The sequence below is a fragment of the Phyllobates terribilis genome, unplaced genomic scaffold (genome assembly GCF_046119375.1).
Source record: "Phyllobates terribilis strain yellow unplaced genomic scaffold, ASM4611937v1 Scaffold_52__1_contigs__length_9100884, whole genome shotgun sequence".
Lineage (NCBI taxonomy): Eukaryota > Metazoa > Chordata > Amphibia > Anura > Dendrobatidae > Phyllobates > Phyllobates terribilis.
In genome coordinates, this window is record NW_027362812.1 from 8990848 (window position 1) to 9011033 (window position 20186).

The following is a 20186-nucleotide window of genomic DNA, read 5'->3' on the forward strand; positions in this document are numbered from 1 at the left end:
TCCTGAAAAGTCCATTTGTGGAGATGAGCTCCTGGACTCCCGTTAAGAAGACATGTTGTCAACCTCTAGATCCCTTACATGCCTGCACTTTTCGGCTTGCTGCTGCTGCAATCCACGCGTTTTAGATCTGCATAACTCCACCTCTTTAAACACAGCACCTTCACCCCCTGCTGTTCCCACCCGCCTCAACACCGTTGGAAGGGAGGAGAACCAATTAAGGCGGGGGGTGGGGTGGAACGAGCAGCTGTCTACCCTTAGCAGGAGGGCTCCTGATTACATACCTCTCCTGCTGCTGCTGCTGCTGGCTGTCCAGCAGCAGACTGAAGGTGGCTGCTGCTGTGCACAGGTATATAAAGGCTCAGAGCCTATTATGACACGCGCAGCCAGCGTTCCATTGCCACATTCCATCTACTGCAGGCAGGATACCTGGCTGGCTGAATGTCGCTGAGAAGCTCACAGAGACCGCCATAAGCAACAGTTTAACAGAATGCCACAGACTAATCAACCAAACTTTTTGGGTTGGGTTCTCTTTTATAGTCTGCAGGCATTAAATGAAAGAAGTCAGTGTTCCAGCAGAGGGAGACAACGTTTCAGAAAAGGCATTGTAGCAAACCAAAAAAGAAATTTTAAGCGCAGCAGAGTAACCAGCGCACATACCTGTTAGCTCAGGTGAGTTTAAAAGGCTGCTGTTGATAACAAGGGCATTTGCTAAATAGATGGTGTGTGTGCAACAATATACTGAAAGGTCAATTATATTGTGCAGCTTATCTCACCACCTGTAGTTATTTAGGTGAAAGCTCCAAAATGCTTGCCTAATATGTCTGTTTATCCAAAAGGAAGTAAAAAGGGAGAGCTAGAAAGATAGCATTGCATCACATTACATGGCAATGCAATGCACAGTTGCTGAAGTTGAACCAAAATGAGCTTGTAATCTGGCTTCTGCAACTTTGAACATGAAAAATCCAATGAGGAGAAGAAAAGCAAAGCCAAAGAGTCAATCCCAAAATCCGACAAACAAGCAAAATGAACAAAAAACATTGAATTCAATTCTTTCTGATTTTAGAAACTGCATTAAAGAAGGGGTGCACCGGTCCTGGAGATACTGCAATACCAGGTCAATGCGTGGAGTGGACAGAGCAAGCTCTTTTTCCATCTCCCTGTTCTAAAAATCCATTTAATATATGGTCCCCAGATAGGGGACGTATCAGATATTAAACTGATAAGAACAGATACTACACTTGATCTTAGCCAAAAGGCCGAGAAGCGATAACCAGAATTGGTTTCAAACTACGGAGCCACCCAAGGATCCTGAAAAGTCCATTTGTGGAGATGAGCTCCTGGACTCCCGTTAAGAAGACATGTTGTCAACCTCTAGATCCCTTACATGCCTGCACTTTTCGGCTTGCTGCTGCTGCAATCCACGCGTTTTAGATCTGCATAACTCCACCTCTTTAAACACAGCACCTTCACCCCCTGCTGTTCCCACCCGCCTCAACACCGTTGGAATGGAGGAGAACCAATTAAGGCGGGGGTTGGGGTGGAACGAGCAGCTGTCTACCCTTAGCAGGAGGGCTCCTGATTACATACCTCTCCTGCTGCTGCTGCTGCTGGCTGTCCAGCAGCAGACTGAAGGTGGCTGCTGCTGTGCACAGGTATATAAAGGCTCAGAGCCTATTATGACACGCGCAGCCAGCGTTCCATTGCCACATTCCATCTACTGCAGGCAGGATACCTGGCTGGCTGAATGTCGCTGAGAAGCTCACAGAGACCGCCATAAGCAACAGTTTAACAGAATGCCACAGACTAATCAACCAAACTTTTTGGGTTGGGTTCTCTTTCATAGTCTGCAGGCATTAAATGAAAGAAGTCAGTGTTCCAGCAGAGGGAGACAACGTTTCAGAAAAGGCATTGTAGCAAACCAAAAAAGAAATTTTAAGCGCAGCAGAGTAACCAGCGCACATACCTGTTAGCTCAGGTGAGTTTAAAAGGCTGCTGTTGATAACAAGGGCATTTGCTAAATAGATGGTGTGTGTGCAACAATATACTGAAAGGTCAATTATATTGTGCAGCTTATCTCACCACCTGTAGTTATTTAGGTGAAAGCTCCAAAATGCTTGCCTAATATGTCTGTTTATCCAAAAGGAAGTAAAAAGGGAGAGCTAGAAAGATAGCATTGCATCACATTACATGGCAATGCAATGCACAGTTGCTGAAGTTGAACCAAAATGAGCTTGTAATCTGGCTTCTGCAACTTTGAACATGAAAAATCCAATGAGGAGAAGAAAAGCAAAGCCAAAGAGTCCATCCCAAAATCCGACAAACAAGCAAAATGAACAAAAAACATTGAATTCAATTCTTTCTGATTTTAGAAACTGCATTAAAGAAGGGGTGCACCGGTCCTGGAGATACTGCAATACCAGGTCAATGCGTGGAGTGGACAGAGCAAGCTCTTTTTCCATCTCCCTGTTCTAAAAATCCATTTAATATATGGTCCCCAGATAGGGGACGTATCAGATATTAAACTGATAAGAACAGATACTACACTTGATCTTAACCAAAAGGCCGAGAAGCGATAACCAGAATTGGTTTCAAACTACGGAGCCACCCAAGGATCCTGAAAAGTTCATTTGTGGAGATGAGCTTCTGGACTCCCGTTAAGAAGACATGTTGTCAACCTCTAGATCCCTTACATGCCTGCACTTTTCGGCTTGCTGCTGCTGCAATCCACGCGTTTTAGATCTGCATAACTCCACCTCTTTAAACACAGCACCTTCACCCCCTGCTGTTCCCACCCGCCTCAACACCGTTGGAAGGGAGGAGAACCAATTAAGGCGGGGGGTGAGGTGGAACGAGCAGCTGTCTACCCTTAGCAGGAGGGCTCCTGATTACATACCTCTCCTGCTGCTGCTGCTGCTGGCTGTCCAGCAGCAGACTGAAGGTGGCTGCTGCTGTGCACAGGTATATAAAGGCTCAGAGCCTATTATGACACGCGCAGCCAGCGTTCCATTGCCACATTCCATCTACTGCAGGCAGGATACCTGGCTGGCTGAATGTCGCTGAGAAGCTCACAGAGACCGCCATAAGCAACAGTTTAACAGAATGCCACAGACTAATCAACCAAACTTTTTGGGTTGGGTTCTCTTTTATAGTCTGCAGGCATTAAATGAAAGAAGTCAGTGTTCCAGCAGAGGGAGACAACGTTTCAGAAAAGGCATTGTAGCAAACCAAAAAAGAAATTTTAAGCGCAGCAGAGTAACCAGCGCACATACCTGTTAGCTCAGGTGAGTTTAAAAGGCTGCTGTTGATAACAAGGGCATTTGCTAAATAGATGGTGTGTGTGCAACAATATACTGAAAGGTCAATTATATTGTGCAGCTTATCTCACCACCTGTAGTTATTTAGGTGAAAGCTCCAAAATGCTTGCCTAATATGTCTGTTTATCCAAAAGGAAGTAAAAAGGGAGAGCTAGAAAGATAGCATTGCATCACATTACATGGCAATGCAATGCACAGTTGCTGAAGTTGAACCAAAATGAGCTTGTAATCTGGCTTCTGCAACTTTGAACATGAAAAATCCAATGAGGAGAAGAAAAGCAAAGCCAAAGAGTCCATCCCAAAATCCGACAAACAAGCAAAATGAACAAAAAACATTGAATTCAATTCTTTCTGATTTTAGAAACTGCATTAAAGAAGGGGTGCACCGGTCCTGGAGATACTGCAATACCAGGTCAATGCGTGGAGTGGACAGAGCAAGCTCTTTTTCCATCTCCCTGTTCTAAAAATCCATTTAATATATGGTCCCCAGATAGGGGACGTATCAGATATTAAACTGATAAGAACAGATACTACACTTGATCTTAGCCAAAAGGCCGAGAAGCGATAACCAGAATTGGTTTCAAACTACGGAGCCACCCAAGGATCCTGAAAAGTCCATTTGTGGAGATGAGCTCCTGGACTCCCGTTAAGAAGACATGTTGTCAACCTCTAGATCCCTTACATGCCTGCACTTTTCGGCTTGCTGCTGCTGCAATCCACGCGTTTTAGATCTGCATAACTCCACCTCTTTAAACACAGCACCTTCACCCCCTGCTGTTCCCACCCACCTCAACACCGTTGGAAGGGAGGAGAACCAATTAAGGCGGGGGGTGGGGTGGAACGAGCAGCTGTCTACCCTTAGCAGGAGGGCTCCTGATTACATACCTCTCCTGCTGCTGCTGCTGCTGGCTGTCCAGCAGCAGACTGAAGGTGGCTGCTGCTGTGCACAGGTATATAAAGGCTCAGAGCCTATTATGACACGCGCAGCCAGCGTTCCATTGCCACATTCCATCTACTGCAGGCAGGATACCTGGCTGGCTGAATGTCGCTGAGAAGCTCACAGAGACCGCCATAAGCAACAGTTTAACAGAATGCCACAGACTAATCAACCAAACTTTTTGGGTTGGGTTCTCTTTTATAGTCTGCAGGCATTAAATGAAAGAAGTCAGTGTTCCAGCAGAGGGAGACAACGTTTCAGAAAAGGCATTGTAGCAAACCAAAAAAGAAATTTTAAGCGCAGCAGAGTAACCAGCGCACATACCTGTTAGCTCAGGTGAGTTTAAAAGGCTGCTGTTGATAACAAGGGCATTTGCTAAATAGATGGTGTGTGTGCAACAATATACTGAAAGGTCAATTATATTGTGCAGCTTATCTCACCACCTGTAGTTATTTAGGTGAAAGCTCCAAAATGCTTGCCTAATATGTCTGTTTATCCAAAAGGAAGTAAAAAGGGAGAGCTAGAAAGATAGCATTGCATCACATTACATGGCAATGCAATGCACAGTTGCTGAAGTTGAACCAAAATGAGCTTGTAATCTGGCTTCTGCAACTTTGAACATGAAAAATCCAATGAGGAGAAGAAAAGCAAAGCCAAAGAGTCCATCCCAAAATCCGACAAACAAGCAAAATGAACAAAAAACATTGAATTCAATTCTTTCTGATTTTAGAAACTGCATTAAAGAAGGGGTGCACCGGTCCTGGAGATACTGCAATACCAGGTCAATGCGTGGAGTGGACAGAGCAAGCTCTTTTTCCATCTCCCTGTTCTAAAAATCCATTTAATATATGGTCCCCAGATAGGGGACGTATCAGATATTAAACTGATAAGAACAGATACTACACTTGATCTTAGCCAAAAGGCCGAGAAGCGATAACCAGAATTGGTTTCAAACTACGGAGCCACCCAAGGATCCTGAAAAGTTCATTTGTGGAGATGAGCTCCTGGACTCCCGTTAAGAAGACATGTTGTCAACCTCTAGATCCCTTACATGCCTGCACTTTTCGGCTTGCTGCTGCTGCAATCCACGCGTTTTAGATCTGCATAACTCCACCTCTTTAAACACAGCACCTTCACCCCCTGCTGTTCCCACCCGCCTCAACACCGTTGGAAGGGAGGAGAACCAATTAAGGCGGGGGGTGGGGTGGAACGAGCAGCTGTCTACCCTTAGCAGGAGGGCTCCTGATTACATACCTCTCCTGCTGCTGCTGCTGCTGGCTGTCCAGCAGCAGACTGAAGGTGGCTGCTGCTGTGCACAGGTATATAAAGGCTCAGAGCCTATTATGACACGCGCAGCCAGCGTTCCATTGCCACATTCCATCTACTGCAGGCAGGATACCTGGCTGGCTGAATGTCGCTGAGAAGCTCACAGAGACCGCCATAAGCAACAGTTTAACAGAATGCCACAGACTAATCAACCAAACTTTTTGGGTTGGGTTCTCTTTTATAGTCTGCAGGCATTAAATGAAAGAAGTCAGTGTTCCAGCAGAGGGAGACAACGTTTCAGAAAAGGCATTGTAGCAAACCAAAAAAGAAATTTTAAGCGCAGCAGAGTAACCAGCGCACATACCTGTTAGCTCAGGTGAGTTTAAAAGGCTGCTGTTGATAACAAGGGCATTTGCTAAATAGATGGTGTGTGTGCAACAATATACTGAAAGGTCAATTATATTGTGCAGCTTATCTCACCACCTGTAGTTATTTAGGTGAAAGCTCCAAAATGCTTGCCTAATATGTCTGTTTATCCAAAAGGAAGTAAAAAGGGAGAGCTAGAAAGATAGCATTGCATCACATTACATGGCAATGCAATGCACAGTTGCTGAAGTTGAACCAAAATGAGCTTGTAATCTGGCTTCTGCAACTTTGAACATGAAAAATCCAATGAGGAGAAGAAAAGCAAAGCCAAAGAGTCCATCCCAAAATCCGACAAACAAGCAAAATGAACAAAAAACATTGAATTCAATTCTTTCTGATTTTAGAAACTGCATTAAAGAAGGGGTGCACCGGTCCTGGAGATACTGCAATACCAGGTCAATGCGTGGAGTGGACAGAGCAAGCTCTTTTTCCATCTCCCTGTTCTAAAAATCCATTTAATATATGGTCCCCAGATAGGGGACGTATCAGATATTAAACTGATAAGAACAGATACTACACTTGATCTTAGCCAAAAGGCCGAGAAGCGATAACCAGAATTGGTTTCAAACTACGGAGCCACCCAAGGATCCTGAAAAGTCCATTTGTGGAGATGAGCTCCTGGACTCCCGTTAAGAAGACATGTTGTCAACCTCTAGATCCCTTACATGCCTGCACTTTTCGGCTTGCTGCTGCTGCAATCCACGCGTTTTAGATCTGCATAACTCCACCTCTTTAAACACAGCACCTTCACCCCCTGCTGTTCCCACCCGCCTCAACACCGTTGGAAGGGAGGAGAACCAATTAAGGCGGGGGGTGGGGTGGAACGAGCAGCTGTCTACCCTTAGCAGGAGGGCTCCTGATTACATACCTCTCCTGCTGCTGCTGCTGCTGGCTGTCCAGCAGCAGACTGAAGGTGGCTGCTGCTGTGCACAGGTATATAAAGGCTCAGAGCCTATTATGACACGCGCAGCCAGCGTTCCATTGCCACATTCCATCTACTGCAGGCAGGATACCTGGCTGGCTGAATGTCGCTGAGAAGCTCACAGAGACCGCCATAAGCAACAGTTTAACAGAATGCCACAGACTAATCAACCAAACTTTTTGGGTTGGGTTCTCTTTTATAGTCTGCAGGCATTAAATGAAAGAAGTCAGTGTTCCAGCAGAGGGAGACAACGTTTCAGAAAAGGCATTGTAGCAAACCAAAAAAGAAATTTTAAGCGCAGCAGAGTAACCAGCGCACATACCTGTTAGCTCAGGTGAGTTTAAAAGGCTGCTGTTGATAACAAGGGCATTTGCTAAATAGATGGTGTGTGTGCAACAATATACTGAAAGGTCAATTATATTGTGCAGCTTATCTCACCACCTGTAGTTATTTAGGTGAAAGCTCCAAAATGCTTGCCTAATATGTCTGTTTATCCAAAAGGAAGTAAAAAGGGAGAGCTAGAAAGATAGCATTGCATCACATTACATGGCAATGCAATGCACAGTTGCTGAAGTTGAACCAAAATGAGCTTGTAATCTGGCTTCTGCAACTTTGAACATGAAAAATCCAATGAGGAGAAGAAAAGCAAAGCCAAAGAGTCCATCCCAAAATCCGACAAACAAGCAAAATGAACAAAAAACATTGAATTCAATTCTTTCTGATTTTAGAAACTGCATTAAAGAAGGGGTGCACCGGTCCTGGAGATACTGCAATACCAGGTCAATGCGTGGAGTGGACAGAGCAAGCTCTTTTTCCATCTCCCTGTTCTAAAAATCCATTTAATATATGGTCCCCAGATAGGGGACGTATCAGATATTAAACTGATAAGAACAGATTTTTTTTTTTAATTTGGCTATCCCCTGCAGAGGGATAAAACCGTTTATTAAAACTTTAACAAATTACAAGCATAATTACACAAATACCAAACGTTAAAAGACAAATGAAATTTACAAAACAAAAAAATACAAAGATTTTAAATAATTAGGTTCCATTGGTCAACAAGCCATTTTTTGGAAATATGTAAATTCTTCTTTTTGTCAATTAAATAATAAGTATACATTTCACATAAACATAAACTTAAAACATCATTCACTGATAAAACATCTTGTTTAAAAATAGCAATGTTGCGCGCTTTCCAGAGAGATGACTTGGCGCAGTTCACTGTCTTCCAAGCCATTGTGTACTGGTCCATTGTGGGGCATTCCATAAGTCCGTATAGCACAGTTTTATATGTAAAGTCCTTGAGGTCTGCCACCCTTTCCAGTAGGGGGAGCAGTCTTCTCCAGAAATCCTTTGCAAAATTACATGTCCATAATAGATGTTCCACCGTTTCCTCGTCTTGGCATCCGGCTCTTGGGCAGATGGCAGACCTCACAAATCCTCTTCTGTATTGGAATGCCCGGCAAGGAAGACAGCGGTGCATGCAACTCCAAGCCAGATCTCTCTGTTCATTAAAAAGATAAAAAACGTTAATCATTTTCCAGATAGACATAGATTTGTCATCATCATATCTGTCAACATTACATATTTCCTCACTTTTACGTATTTCTTTAATTAGTTTCTTACTATTTCTTAATTCCTCTATTTTCTTAGTCCCTAAATTAAAATCGGACACTATTTTCCTTAAAATCTCATAATGCGTCGACAAATTAAAAGCATGGGGCACAGATATATTAATTTCATACCATCCAAACTTTCTCATAAAAAATCCTGTATTAAAACGCATAAAAAAGGACCAATAGTGATTCTTAAAAAGGGCATTAAAACAGTAAACGAACAGATGGATTAAAAGAAACCTATTAAAATCTGGAAAATCTTTACCACCTTTTACTTTTGATTTCATCACGATTTCTCTTTTCAGCTTTTCCATTTTTGAGTTCCAAAAGAAGGTAAAACAGGTTTTGGTTATCTTTTTTAAAACATTAACAGGCGGGGGGAAAACCATGCTAAGATACAATAAAAGAGGTAAAATCACCATCTTTAAAACCAATACTTTACCCTCCATTGTAAGTCTCCTCATGTTCCACATACATATTTTCGTATTTATTTTCTGTGTAACTGTTTCCCAACTATTATAACCATCATTATTTTCAGTGAATGATATACCTAAAATGGAAATGGATTCGGAGACATTAATTGGTACATCACGTAAAATCATCCCCCCAACACTTAAAATGTTACACTTATTAAAATTGATTTTAAAACCAGAAGCTAGACAAAAGGATTGCACTTGATGGAGAGTGGCCGTAAGTGATGGTGCATCTGTACACAAGACCGCCACGTCATCCATGTAGCCTACAACCTTGGCCTCCAAACCACCGCTTCCAGGCAGAGGGACACCGCATATCTGTTTATTTTGGCGTATTGCACATAACATTGGTTCCAGTGCACAGATAAACAGTAGGGGGGACAGAGGGCATCCCTGTTTCACCCCTGACCGTAAAAATACCTCTTGTGTCTTAAAACCATTCACTAAAATCTTACTTGTACAATCCTTGTAAAATGCTTTAAGCGATAGTAAAAACCCTTCTGGTATGCCCATTTTCTCTAAAACTTTAAAAAGATAAAAGTGTGAGACACGGTCAAATGCTTTTTCAAAATCAATAGATAAAATCGCCATTTTCCCCTTTCTGTCTTTCACATCCTCAATACAGTCTTTCACTAAATTCAGATTGTCCCATATACTGCGCCCCGGCACCCCACACACTTGATTAGAATGAATAACTTTGCTGATGACTTCTTTTAGACGATTTGCACAAATTTTAGCCATTATTTTATAGTCACAATTTAAAAGTGTTATTGGTCTCCAGTTTTCTAATTTTGATTTATCGCCTTTTTTGTATAGGAGGGAGACTTCACCTTTCTTCCAGGAATTTAATAAAACCTTATTATTAAAAACCTCAGTAAACAAATAAAACAAATCATCTTTTAAAATATCATAAAAACATACATAAAATTCTATTGGGATGCCATCAGGACCAGGGACCTTTCCAGTTTTAAAACTTTTAATAGTTTTTAACATTTCTTGTTCCGTTAAAACTTGGGATAAAAACTCTTGGGATGCGGGATCTAAAACAGCTGTTAGTCCTTGCAGCGAATCATCCATTAATTTATTATCTATATTTTTTCCATTAAAAAGATTAGAAAAAAAAACCTCAACTTTACCCAGCATATTTTTTATATTATTCTCACCATCTATATGGTCAATTATCACTTTTTCTTTTTTATTTTTCCTAAAAAAATATCTGGAACACTTTTCATTTTCTTCTATATGTTGTACTCTAGAACGAAAAATTATCTCTTTTCCTTTTTGTTCTAGCCATTTTGAAATCTCTTCTTTTAAGTTTGAAATATCAAGTTGTACATCTATCCCATTGTCTCTGAGCTTAAATAATGTTTGTAGGCGGGTATTTAAAATTCTATATTCTTCATATTTTTCTTTGGCTCTACATATACTCTTTTTAATAAAAAAGTCTTTTATTTTTACTTTCATTCTATCCCACCATACACTCATAGTCTCATTTGTTTTTTTCCCTTTTCTACATTTCCTATAAAACTCAATAAAATCTGATAAAATCTGCGGGTCTGTTAAAAGGGATACGTTCATTTTCCAGCTTTTCTTACCACATTTTTTGTTGTCATTTACTTTTATGGTAAAGGATAAAAGTTTATGGTCTGAAAATATATTAGTTAAAACTTCACATTTGGCAGGTATTGTTTTATCTGAACCAAAAATAAAATCAATCCTAGAGCTACAATTAGCATTGCTCCAAGTGAAACCGGCGTCCTCTGGGCTGTCACTATGACACTCTTTATATATGTCTATCAATTTAGCATCTTTGACTATATCATGTAGCATACCTGAGGTTTTATCGTAGTTCCTGCTTACAGAGCTGGAGCGCCGGTTTTCACCTTTTAAAACACAATTAAAATCCCCTGCTAAGATGAAAGGTTCAGAGTTATTAATAAATAATGGTAAAAGATCAAGCATTTCAGCTCTTTCATTTTTCTCTGGGGATCCATAAAAATTTAAAAACTGCCATCTAATACCATCAATAAAAGCTTTCACTAATAAAATACAACCTGGTAAAATTTCCTGAATAAAATCAATTAAAACGTTCCCTTTAAAAAGTATGGCTACACCCGCTGATCCTGCAGCATTCGATCCGGACCAGACAGATGGCCCACACTTCCACTCATCTTTATATTTTTGATATGACATTTCATGTGGGATATTACATTCTTGCAGAAAAAATACAGATGCAGTAAAACACGTAAAAAAATTAAAAAGAGCAGTTCTTCTCGTGTTAGATTTTATGCCTCTCACGTTGAGGGAAATACCTTTGAGTTCAGCCATCATTAGAAAATGTAGAAATTTTACTTAGGTAACTAAGAGCAACGGATTTACCTGTCCGATGAACCTGATCAGACCACTGGGCTTGCGCCTCCCTCCTCATCTGATAGTATCGTCACGAGAGTCTCCGTGGAGGAGGAAAGATTACCACATTTATATAAACCCGACGCTACACTGGCATAGCTCGGAGGGCTGGCTGGCAGAACCCGCTGGGTCTCCATTGGCTGGCCATGCAGTTCCTCATCAGGTGGGTCCCCGAGGGGTTCCGCCGCCCCTGTTTGACCTGTAGAAGGTCGTCCTATAGGAGGAGGTTGCGCACAAGGCAGAGCCTCTGACTCTTCAGAGGCAGCAAGATCCCGGTCCCCACCTGTAGCAGCGGAGACCGAAACCCCTGAGGGTCCAGCGTCCACGTCCCCTTCTGAAGAAGTGTCCATCTGTTCACCTCCTGCTGCCTCCTCCGAACCACCCTTTTTCTTTTTCTTAGGACCCACCTTTATCCACTCAGCGCCCTCAGCACTAGGAGACCCAGACTGGGCATGGGCTTCTGTGTCGGCCTTTTGCCGGTCCCTTTTGACCTTACCAGTAGTACCCTTCTGCTCCTTCTCAGCCCTCCTTTTGGACTCCCGCAGGTCCTGCAGCCAGGTTTTGGGATTTGGTATTTTACCTGTCATAGACTCTGGAGACACTTCACTATTTGGTACGCCCTTATTGTCTCCAGAGGCTCCAGGTTGTTGTTCCTCCTGAGGGGTGGTCTGATCTTTTGGTCCTTGGTCGGACGTCTTGGACTTCCCCTTTTGCTCATCTTCCCGAAATCTGTGAGGACAAGAAAAATAAAAGTGACCTGGAGTCTGGCAAAAACTGCATTTCTTTTCCTTAGGGCATTCTTTTGTCTCATGTTCTTCACTAGCACAATTTCTACATGATACATGACAGTTTTCTTTTGAATGACCATAGCGCCCACAATTTCTGCAATATACTGGCATCCCAGAAAAGAAGAAATCCCCATTTGTTTGCCCAATTTTGAAACGGGCAGGGGGGAGCCGTATACCACCTGGTGTATTTGGATCTCTTGTACACTTCACAACGAATTTCCACTTAGATGTCCATATGTTATATTCGTTTAATATCTTCCCAATACATTTAACACTTTTAAAATAAATTGCTAGAAATGACATTACTTCTGGAGCAGAAACAAAGGGCGAAAATATTTTTACAATAACCAGTCTTACCTCATCCAGGACGTGCTCAACAATTTGTATCCCTTTCAAAACAGGACTATTTTCAACTTTTTTTAACTTTTCTAGTACATCTCTAAAAATACCTTCTCCGGTGAATGTGATGTCATAGTCACCTCTTCTGGGATAATCCTGGATGGAGAGAATTTCATTCCTTTGTACGCCAAGAAGGTTCCTGAGCACGTCCTGGACTACATACCCTAATTTCCTCATATCCGAGCCACCCGCCGTGAAGTGAACTCGGATAGAGTTTTTTAGCCTCGCATAAAGAGGCACGAGGTTAGGGTCAACCTCCATGGAAAAACGCAACAAGGTTGCAAATTGCAGCGGCTTGCAATCTGCGCTCCCAGTGTTCTTGCAGCGAAAAACACCTGGAAGCTGGGGGATCGCAACTCGTTACCCTGGGACTAAGCCCTCTCCCTAATAGCAGCAAGCAGGTTAAGTCCACCAAAGTGGACGATCCTGCCAGGCCAAGGAGAGGGGTACCCGAGTGCCCTTCAACCACAATCTCCTGCAATAAAGCACTTGATTTTAGCCAAAAGGCCGAGAAGCGATAACCAGAATTGGTTTCAAACTACGGAGCCACCCAAGGATCCTGAAAAGTCCATTTGTGGAGATGAGCTCCTGGACTCCCGTTAAGAAGACATGTTGTCAACCTCTAGATCCCTTACATGCCTGCACTTTTCGGCTTGCTGCTGCTGCAATCCACGCGTTTTAGATCTGCATAACTCCACCTCTTTAAACACAGCACCTTCACCCCCTGCTGTTCCCACCCGCCTCAACACCGTTGGAAGGGAGGAGAACCAATTAAGGCGGGGGGTGGGGTGGAACGAGCAGCTGTCCACCCTTAGCAGGAGGGCTCCTGATTACATACCTCTCCTGCTGCTGCTGCTGCTGGCTGTCCAGCAGCAGACTGAAGGTGGCTGCTGCTGTGCACAGGTATATAAAGGCTCAGAGCCTATTATGACACGCGCAGCCAGCGTTCCATTGCCACATTCCATCTACTGCAGGCAGGATACCTGGCTGGCTGAATGTCGCTGAGAAGCTCACAGAGACCGCCATAAGCAACAGTTTAACAGAATGCCACAGACTAATCAACCAAACTTTTTGGGTTGGGTTCTCTTTTATAGTCTGCAGGCATTAAATGAAAGAAGTCAGTGTTCCAGCAGAGGGAGACAACGTTTCAGAAAAGGCATTGTAGCAAACCAAAAAAGAAATTTTAAGCGCAGCAGAGTAACCAGCGCACATACCTGTTAGCTCAGGTGAGTTTAAAAGGCTGCTGTTGATAACAAGGGCATTTGCTAAATAGATGGTGTGTGTGCAACAATATACTGAAAGGTCAATTATATTGTGCAGCTTATCTCACCACCTGTAGTTATTTAGGTGAAAGCTCCAAAATGCTTGCCTAATATGTCTGTTTATCCAAAAGGAAGTAAAAAGGGAGAGCTAGAAAGATAGCATTGCATCACATTACATGGCAATGCAATGCACAGTTGCTGAAGTTGAACCAAAATGAGCTTGTAATCTGGCTTCTGCAACTTTGAACATGAAAAATCCAATGAGGAGAAGAAAAGCAAAGCCAAAGAGTCCATCCCAAAATCCGACAAACAAGCAAAATGAACAAAAAACATTGAATTCAATTCTTTCTGATTTTAGAAACTGCATTAAAGAAGGGGTGCACCGGTCCTGGAGATACTGCAATACCAGGTCAATGCGTGGAGTGGACAGAGCAAGCTCTTTTTCCATCTCCCTGTTCTAAAAATCCATTTAATATATGGTCCCCAGATAGGGGACGTATCAGATATTAAACTGATAAGAACAGATACTACACGTGATCTTAGCCAAAAGGCCGAGAAGCGATAACCAGAATTGGTTTCAAACTACGGAGCCACCCAAGGATCCTGAAAAGTCCATTTGTGGAGATGAGCTCCTGGACTCCCGTTAAGAAGACATGTTGTCAACCTCTAGATCCCTTACATGCCTGCACTTTTCGGCTTGCTGCTGCTGCAATCCACGCGTTTTAGATCTGCATAACTCCACCTCTTTAAACACAGCACCTTCACCCCCTGCTGTTCCCACCCGCCTCAACAACGTTGGAAGGGAGGAGAACCAATTAAGGCGGGGGGTGGGGTGGAACGAGCAGCTGTCTACCCTTAGCAGGAGGGCTCCTGATTACATACCTCTCCTGCTGCTGCTGCTGCTGGCTGTCCAGCAGCAGACTGAAGGTGGCTGCTGCTGTGCACAGGTATATAAAGGCTCAGAGCCTATTATGACACGCGCAGCCAGCGTTCCATTGCCACATTCCATCTACTGCAGGCAGGATACCTGGCTGGCTGAATGTCGCTGAGAAGCTCACAGAGACCGCCATAAGCAACAGTTTAACAGAATGCCACAGACTAATCAACCAAACTTTTTGGGTTGGGTTCTCTTTTATAGTCTGCAGGCATTAAATGAAAGAAGTCAGTGTTCCAGCAGAGGGAGACAACGTTTCAGAAAAGGCATTGTAGCAAACCAAAAAAGAAATTTTAAGCGCAGCAGAGTAACCAGCGCACATACCTGTTAGCTCAGGTGAGTTTAAAAGGCTGCTGTTGATAACAAGGGCATTTGCTAAATAGATGGTGTGTGTGCAACAATATACTGAAAGGTCAATTATATTGTGCAGCTTATCTCACCACCTGTAGTTATTTAGGTGAAAGCTCCAAAATGCTTGCCTAATATGTCTGTTTATCCAAAAGGAAGTAAAAAGGGAGAGCTAGAAAGATAGCATTGCATCACATTACATGGCAATGCAATGCACAGTTGCTGAAGTTGAACCAAAATGAGCTTGTAATCTGGCTTCTGCAACTTTGAACATGAAAAATCCAATGAGGAGAAGAAAAGCAAAGCCAAAGAGTCCATCCCAAAATCCGACAAACAAGCAAAATGAACAAAAAACATTGAATTCAATTCTTTCTGATTTTAGAAACTGCATTAAAGAAGGGGTGCACCGGTCCTGGAGATACTGCAATACCAGGTCAATGCGTGGAGTGGACAGAGCAAGCTCTTTTTCCATCTCCCTGTTCTAAAAATCCATTTAATATATGGTCCCCAGATAGGGGACGTATCAGATATTAAACTGATAAGAACAGATACTACACTTGATCTTAGCCAAAAGGCCGAGAAGCGATAACCAGAATTGGTTTCAAACTACGGAGCCACCCAAGGATCCTGAAAAGTCCATTTGTGGAGATGAGCTCCTGGACTCCCGTTAAGAAGACATGTTGTCAACCTCTAGATCCCTTACATGCCTGCACTTTTCGGCTTGCTGCTGCTGCAATCCACGCGTTTTAGATCTGCATAACTCCACCTCTTTAAACACAGCACCTTCACCCCCTGCTGTTCCCACCTGCCTCAACACCGTTGGAAGGGAGGAGAACCAATTAAGGCGGGGGGTGGGGTGGAACGAGCAGCTGTCTACCCTTAGCAGGAGGGCTCCTGATTACATACCTCTCCTGCTGCTGCTGCTGCTGGCTGTCCAGCAGCAGACTGAAGGTGGCTGCTGCTGTGCACAGGTATATAAAGGCTCAGAGCCTATTATGACACGCGCAGCCAGCGTTCCATTGCCACATTCCATCTACTGCAGGCAGGATACCTGGCTGGCTGAATGTCGCTGAGAAGCTCACAGAGACCGCCATAAGCAACAGTTTAACAGAATGCCACAGACTAATCAACCAAACTTTTTGGGTTGGGTTCTCTTTTATAGTCTGCAGGCATTAAATGAAAGAAGTCAGTGTTCCAGCAGAGGGAGACAACGTTTCAGAAAAGGCATTGTAGCAAACCAAAAAAGAAATTTTAAGCGCAGCAGAGTAACCAGCGCACATACCTGTTAGCTCAGGTGAGTTTAAAAGGCTGCTGTTGATAACAAGGGCATTTGCTAAATAGATGGTGTGTGTGCAACAATATACTGAAAGGTCAATTATATTGTGCAGCTTATCTCACCACCTGTAGTTATTTAGGTGAAAGCTCCAAAATGCTTGCCTAATATGTCTGTTTATCCAAAAGGAAGTAAAAAGGGAGAGCTAGAAAGACAGCATTGCATCACATTACATGGCAATGCAATGCACAGTTGCTGAAGTTGAACCAAAATGAGCTTGTAATCTGGCTTCTGCAACTTTGAACATGAAAAATCCAATGAGGAGAAGAAAAGCAAAGCCAAAGAGTCCATCCCAAAATCCGACAAACAAGCAACATGAACAAAAAACATTGAATTCAATTCTTTCTGATTTTAGAAACTGCATTAAAGAAGGGGTGCACCGGTCCTGGAGATACTGCAATACCAGGTCAATGCGTGGAGTGGACAGAGCAAGCTCTTTTTCCATCTCCCTGTTCTAAAAATCCATTTAATATATGGTCCCCAGATAGGGGACGTATCAGATATTAAACTGATAAGAACAGATACTACACTTGATCTTAGCCAAAAGGCCGAGAAGCGATAACCAGAATTGGTTTCAAACTACGGAGCCACCCAAGGATCCTGAAAAGTCCATTTGTGGAGATGAGCTCCTGGACTCCCGTTAAGAAGACATGTTGTCAACCTCTAGATCCCTTACATGCCTGCACTTTTCGGCTTGCTGCTGCTGCAATCCACGCGTTTTAGATCTGCATAACTCCACCTCTTTAAACACAGCACCTTCACCCCCTGCTGTTCCCACCCGCCTCAACACCGTTGGAAGGGAGGAGAACCAATTAAGGCGGGGGGTGGGGTGGAACGAGCAGCTGTCTACCCTTAGCAGGAGGGCTCCTGATTACATACCTCTCCTGCTGCTGCTGCTGCTGGCTGTCCAGCAGCAGACTGAAGGTGGCTGCTGCTGTGCACAGGTATATAAAGGCTCAGAGCCTATTATGACACGCGCAGCCAGCGTTCCATTGCCACATTCCATCTACTGCAGGCAGGATACCTGGCTGGCTGAATGTCGCTGAGAAGCTCACAGAGACCGCCATAAGCTACAGTTTAACAGAATGCCACAGACTAATCAACCAAACTTTTTGGGTTGGGTTCTCTTTTATAGTCTGCAGGCATTAAATGAAAGAAGTCAGTGTTCCAGCAGAGGGAGACAATGTTTCAGAAAAGGCATTGTAGCAAACCAAAAAAGAAATTTTAAGCGCAGCAGAGTAACCAGCGCACATACCTGTTAGCTCAGGTGAGTTTAAAAGGCTGCTGTTGATAACAAGGGCATTTGCTAAATAGATGGTGTGTGTGCAACAATATACTGAAAGGTCAATTATATTGTGCAGCTTATCTCACCACCTGTAGTTATTTAGGTGAAAGCTCCAAAATGCTTGCCTAATATGTCTGTTTATCCAAAAGGAAGTAAAAAGGGAGAGCTAGAAAGATAGCATTGCATCACATTACATGGCAATGCAATGCACAGTTGCTGAAGTTGAACCAAAATGAGCTTGTAATCTGGCTTCTGCAACTTTGAACATGAAAAATCCAATGAGGAGAAGAAAAGCAAAGCCAAAGAGTCCATCCCAAAATCTGACAAACAAGCAAAATGAACAAAAAACATTGAATTCAATTCTTTCTGATTTTAGAAACTGCATTAAAGAAGGGGTGCACCGGTCCTGGAGATACTGCAATACCAGGTCAATGCGTGGAGTGGACAGAGCAAGCTCTTTTTCCATCTCCCTGTTCTAAAAATCCATTTAATATATGGTCCCCAGATAGGGGACGTATCAGATATTAAACTGATAAGAACAGATACTACACTTGATCTTAGCCAAAAGGCCGAGAAGCGATAACCAGAATTGGTTTCAAACTACGGAGCCACCCAAGGATCCTGAAAAGTCCATTTGTGGAGATGAGCTCCTGGACTCCCGTTAAGAAGACATGTTGTCAACCTCTAGATCCCTTACATGCCTGCACTTTTCGGCTTGCTGCTGCTGCAATCCACGCGTTTTAGATCTGCATAACTCCACCTCTTTAAACACAGCACCTTCACCCCCTGCTGTTCCCACCCGCCTCAACACCGTTGGAAGGGAGGAGAACCAATTAAGGCGGGGGGTGGGGTGGAACGAGCAGCTGTCTACCCTTAGCAGGAGGGCTCCTGATTACATACCTCTCCTGCTGCTGCTGCTGCTGGCTGTCCAGCAGCAGACTGAAGGTGGCTGCTGCTGTGCACAGGTATATAAAGGCTCAGAGCCTATTATGACACGCGCAGCCAGCGTTCCATTGCCACATTCCATCTACTGCAGGCAGGATACCTGGCTGGCTGAATGTCGCTGAGAAGCTCACAGAGACCGCCATAAGCAACAGTTTAACAGAATGCCACAGACTAATCAACCAAACTTTTTGGGTTGGGTTCTCTTTTATAGTCTGCAGGCATTAAATGAAAGAAGTCAGTGTTCCAGCAGAGGGAGACAACGTTTCAGAAAAGGCATTGTAGCAAACCAAAAAAGAAATTTTAAGCGCAGCAGAGTAACCAGCGCACATACCTGTTAGCTCAGGTGAGTTTAAAAGGCTGCTGTTGATAACAAGGGCATTTGCTAAATAGATGGTGTGTGTGCAACAATATACTGAAAGGTCAATTATATTGTGCAGCTTATCTCACCACCTGTAGTTATTTAGGTGAAAGCTCCAAAATGCTTGCCTAATATGTCTGTTTATCCAAAAGGAAGTAAAAAGGGAGAGCTAGAAAGATAGCATTGCATCACATTACATGGCAATGCAATGCACAGTTGCTGAAGTTGAACCAAAATGAGCTTGTAATCTGGCTTCTGCAACTTTGAACATGAAAAGTCCAATGAGGAGAAGAAAAGCAAAGCCAAAGAGTCCATCCCAAAATCCGACAAACAAGCAAAATGAACAAAAAACATTGAATTCAATTCTTTCTGATTTTAGAAACTGCATTAAAGAAGGGGTGCACCGGTCCTGGAGATACTGCAATACCAGGTCAATGCGTGGAGTGGACAGAGCAAGCTCTTTTACCATCTCCCTGTTCTAAAAATCCATTTAATATATGGTCCCCAGATAGGGGACGTATCAGATATTAAACTGATAAGAACAGATACTACACTTGATCTTAGCCAAAAGGCCGAGAAGCGATAACCAGAATTGGTTTCAAACTACGGAGCCACCCAAGGATCCTGAAAAGTCCATTTGTGGAGATGAGCTCCTGGACTCCCATTAAGAAGACATGTTGTCAACCTCTAGATCCCTTACATGCCTGCACTTTTCGGCTTGCTGCTGCTGCAATCCACGCGTTTTAGATCTGCATAACTCCACCTCTTTAAACACAGCACCTTCACCCCCTGCTGTTCCCACCCGCCTCAACACCGTTGGAAGGGAGGAGAACCAATTAAGGCGGGGGGTGGGGTGGAACGAGCAGCTGTCTACCCTTAGCAGGAGGGCTCCTGATTACATACCTCTCCTGCTGCTGCTGCTGCTGGCTGTCCAGCAGCAGACTGAAGGTGGCTGCTGCTGTGCACAGGTATATAAAGGCTCAGAGCCTATTATGACACGCGCAGCCAGCGTTCCATTGCCACATTCCATCTACTGCAGGCAGGATACCTGGCTGGCTGAATGTCGCTGAGAAGCTCACAGAGACCGCCATAAGCAACAGTTTAACAGAATGCCACAGACTAATCAACCAAACTTTTTGGGTTGGGTTCTCTTTTATAGTCTGCAGGCATT

The 20186-nt window shown here is 43.5% G+C and overlaps 11 non-coding genes across 11 annotated transcripts; all 11 read right to left on the bottom strand.

The window, feature by feature from the left end:
- Positions 1-1077: 1077 nt before the first annotated feature.
- Positions 1078-1268, bottom strand: LOC141191969 (U2 spliceosomal RNA). The gene has a single exon (XR_012265665.1). It is a non-coding gene; the product is annotated as a U2 spliceosomal RNA (small nuclear RNA).
- A 1115-nt stretch (positions 1269-2383) lies between these two features.
- Positions 2384-2574, bottom strand: LOC141192090 (U2 spliceosomal RNA). Its single transcript, XR_012265783.1, has one exon. It is a non-coding gene; the product is annotated as a U2 spliceosomal RNA (small nuclear RNA).
- A 1115-nt stretch (positions 2575-3689) lies between these two features.
- Positions 3690-3880, bottom strand: LOC141191970 (U2 spliceosomal RNA). Its single transcript, XR_012265666.1, has one exon. It is a non-coding gene; the product is annotated as a U2 spliceosomal RNA (small nuclear RNA).
- A 1115-nt stretch (positions 3881-4995) lies between these two features.
- LOC141191971 (U2 spliceosomal RNA) lies at positions 4996-5186 on the bottom strand. The gene has a single exon (XR_012265667.1). It is a non-coding gene; the product is annotated as a U2 spliceosomal RNA (small nuclear RNA).
- Positions 5187-6301: 1115 nt separating this feature from the next.
- Positions 6302-6492, bottom strand: LOC141191972 (U2 spliceosomal RNA). The gene has a single exon (XR_012265668.1). It is a non-coding gene; the product is annotated as a U2 spliceosomal RNA (small nuclear RNA).
- A 1115-nt stretch (positions 6493-7607) lies between these two features.
- Positions 7608-7797, bottom strand: LOC141192144 (U2 spliceosomal RNA). The gene has a single exon (XR_012265829.1). It is a non-coding gene; the product is annotated as a U2 spliceosomal RNA (small nuclear RNA).
- Positions 7798-14184: 6387 nt separating this feature from the next.
- LOC141192083 (U2 spliceosomal RNA) lies at positions 14185-14375 on the bottom strand. Its single transcript, XR_012265776.1, has one exon. It is a non-coding gene; the product is annotated as a U2 spliceosomal RNA (small nuclear RNA).
- Positions 14376-15490: 1115 nt separating this feature from the next.
- Positions 15491-15681, bottom strand: LOC141191973 (U2 spliceosomal RNA). Its single transcript, XR_012265669.1, has one exon. It is a non-coding gene; the product is annotated as a U2 spliceosomal RNA (small nuclear RNA).
- A 1115-nt stretch (positions 15682-16796) lies between these two features.
- On the bottom strand, positions 16797-16987 carry LOC141191974 (U2 spliceosomal RNA). The gene has a single exon (XR_012265670.1). It is a non-coding gene; the product is annotated as a U2 spliceosomal RNA (small nuclear RNA).
- Positions 16988-18102: 1115 nt separating this feature from the next.
- On the bottom strand, positions 18103-18293 carry LOC141191975 (U2 spliceosomal RNA). Its single transcript, XR_012265671.1, has one exon. It is a non-coding gene; the product is annotated as a U2 spliceosomal RNA (small nuclear RNA).
- A 1115-nt stretch (positions 18294-19408) lies between these two features.
- Positions 19409-19599, bottom strand: LOC141192021 (U2 spliceosomal RNA). Its single transcript, XR_012265717.1, has one exon. It is a non-coding gene; the product is annotated as a U2 spliceosomal RNA (small nuclear RNA).
- Positions 19600-20186: the final 587 nt, after the last annotated feature.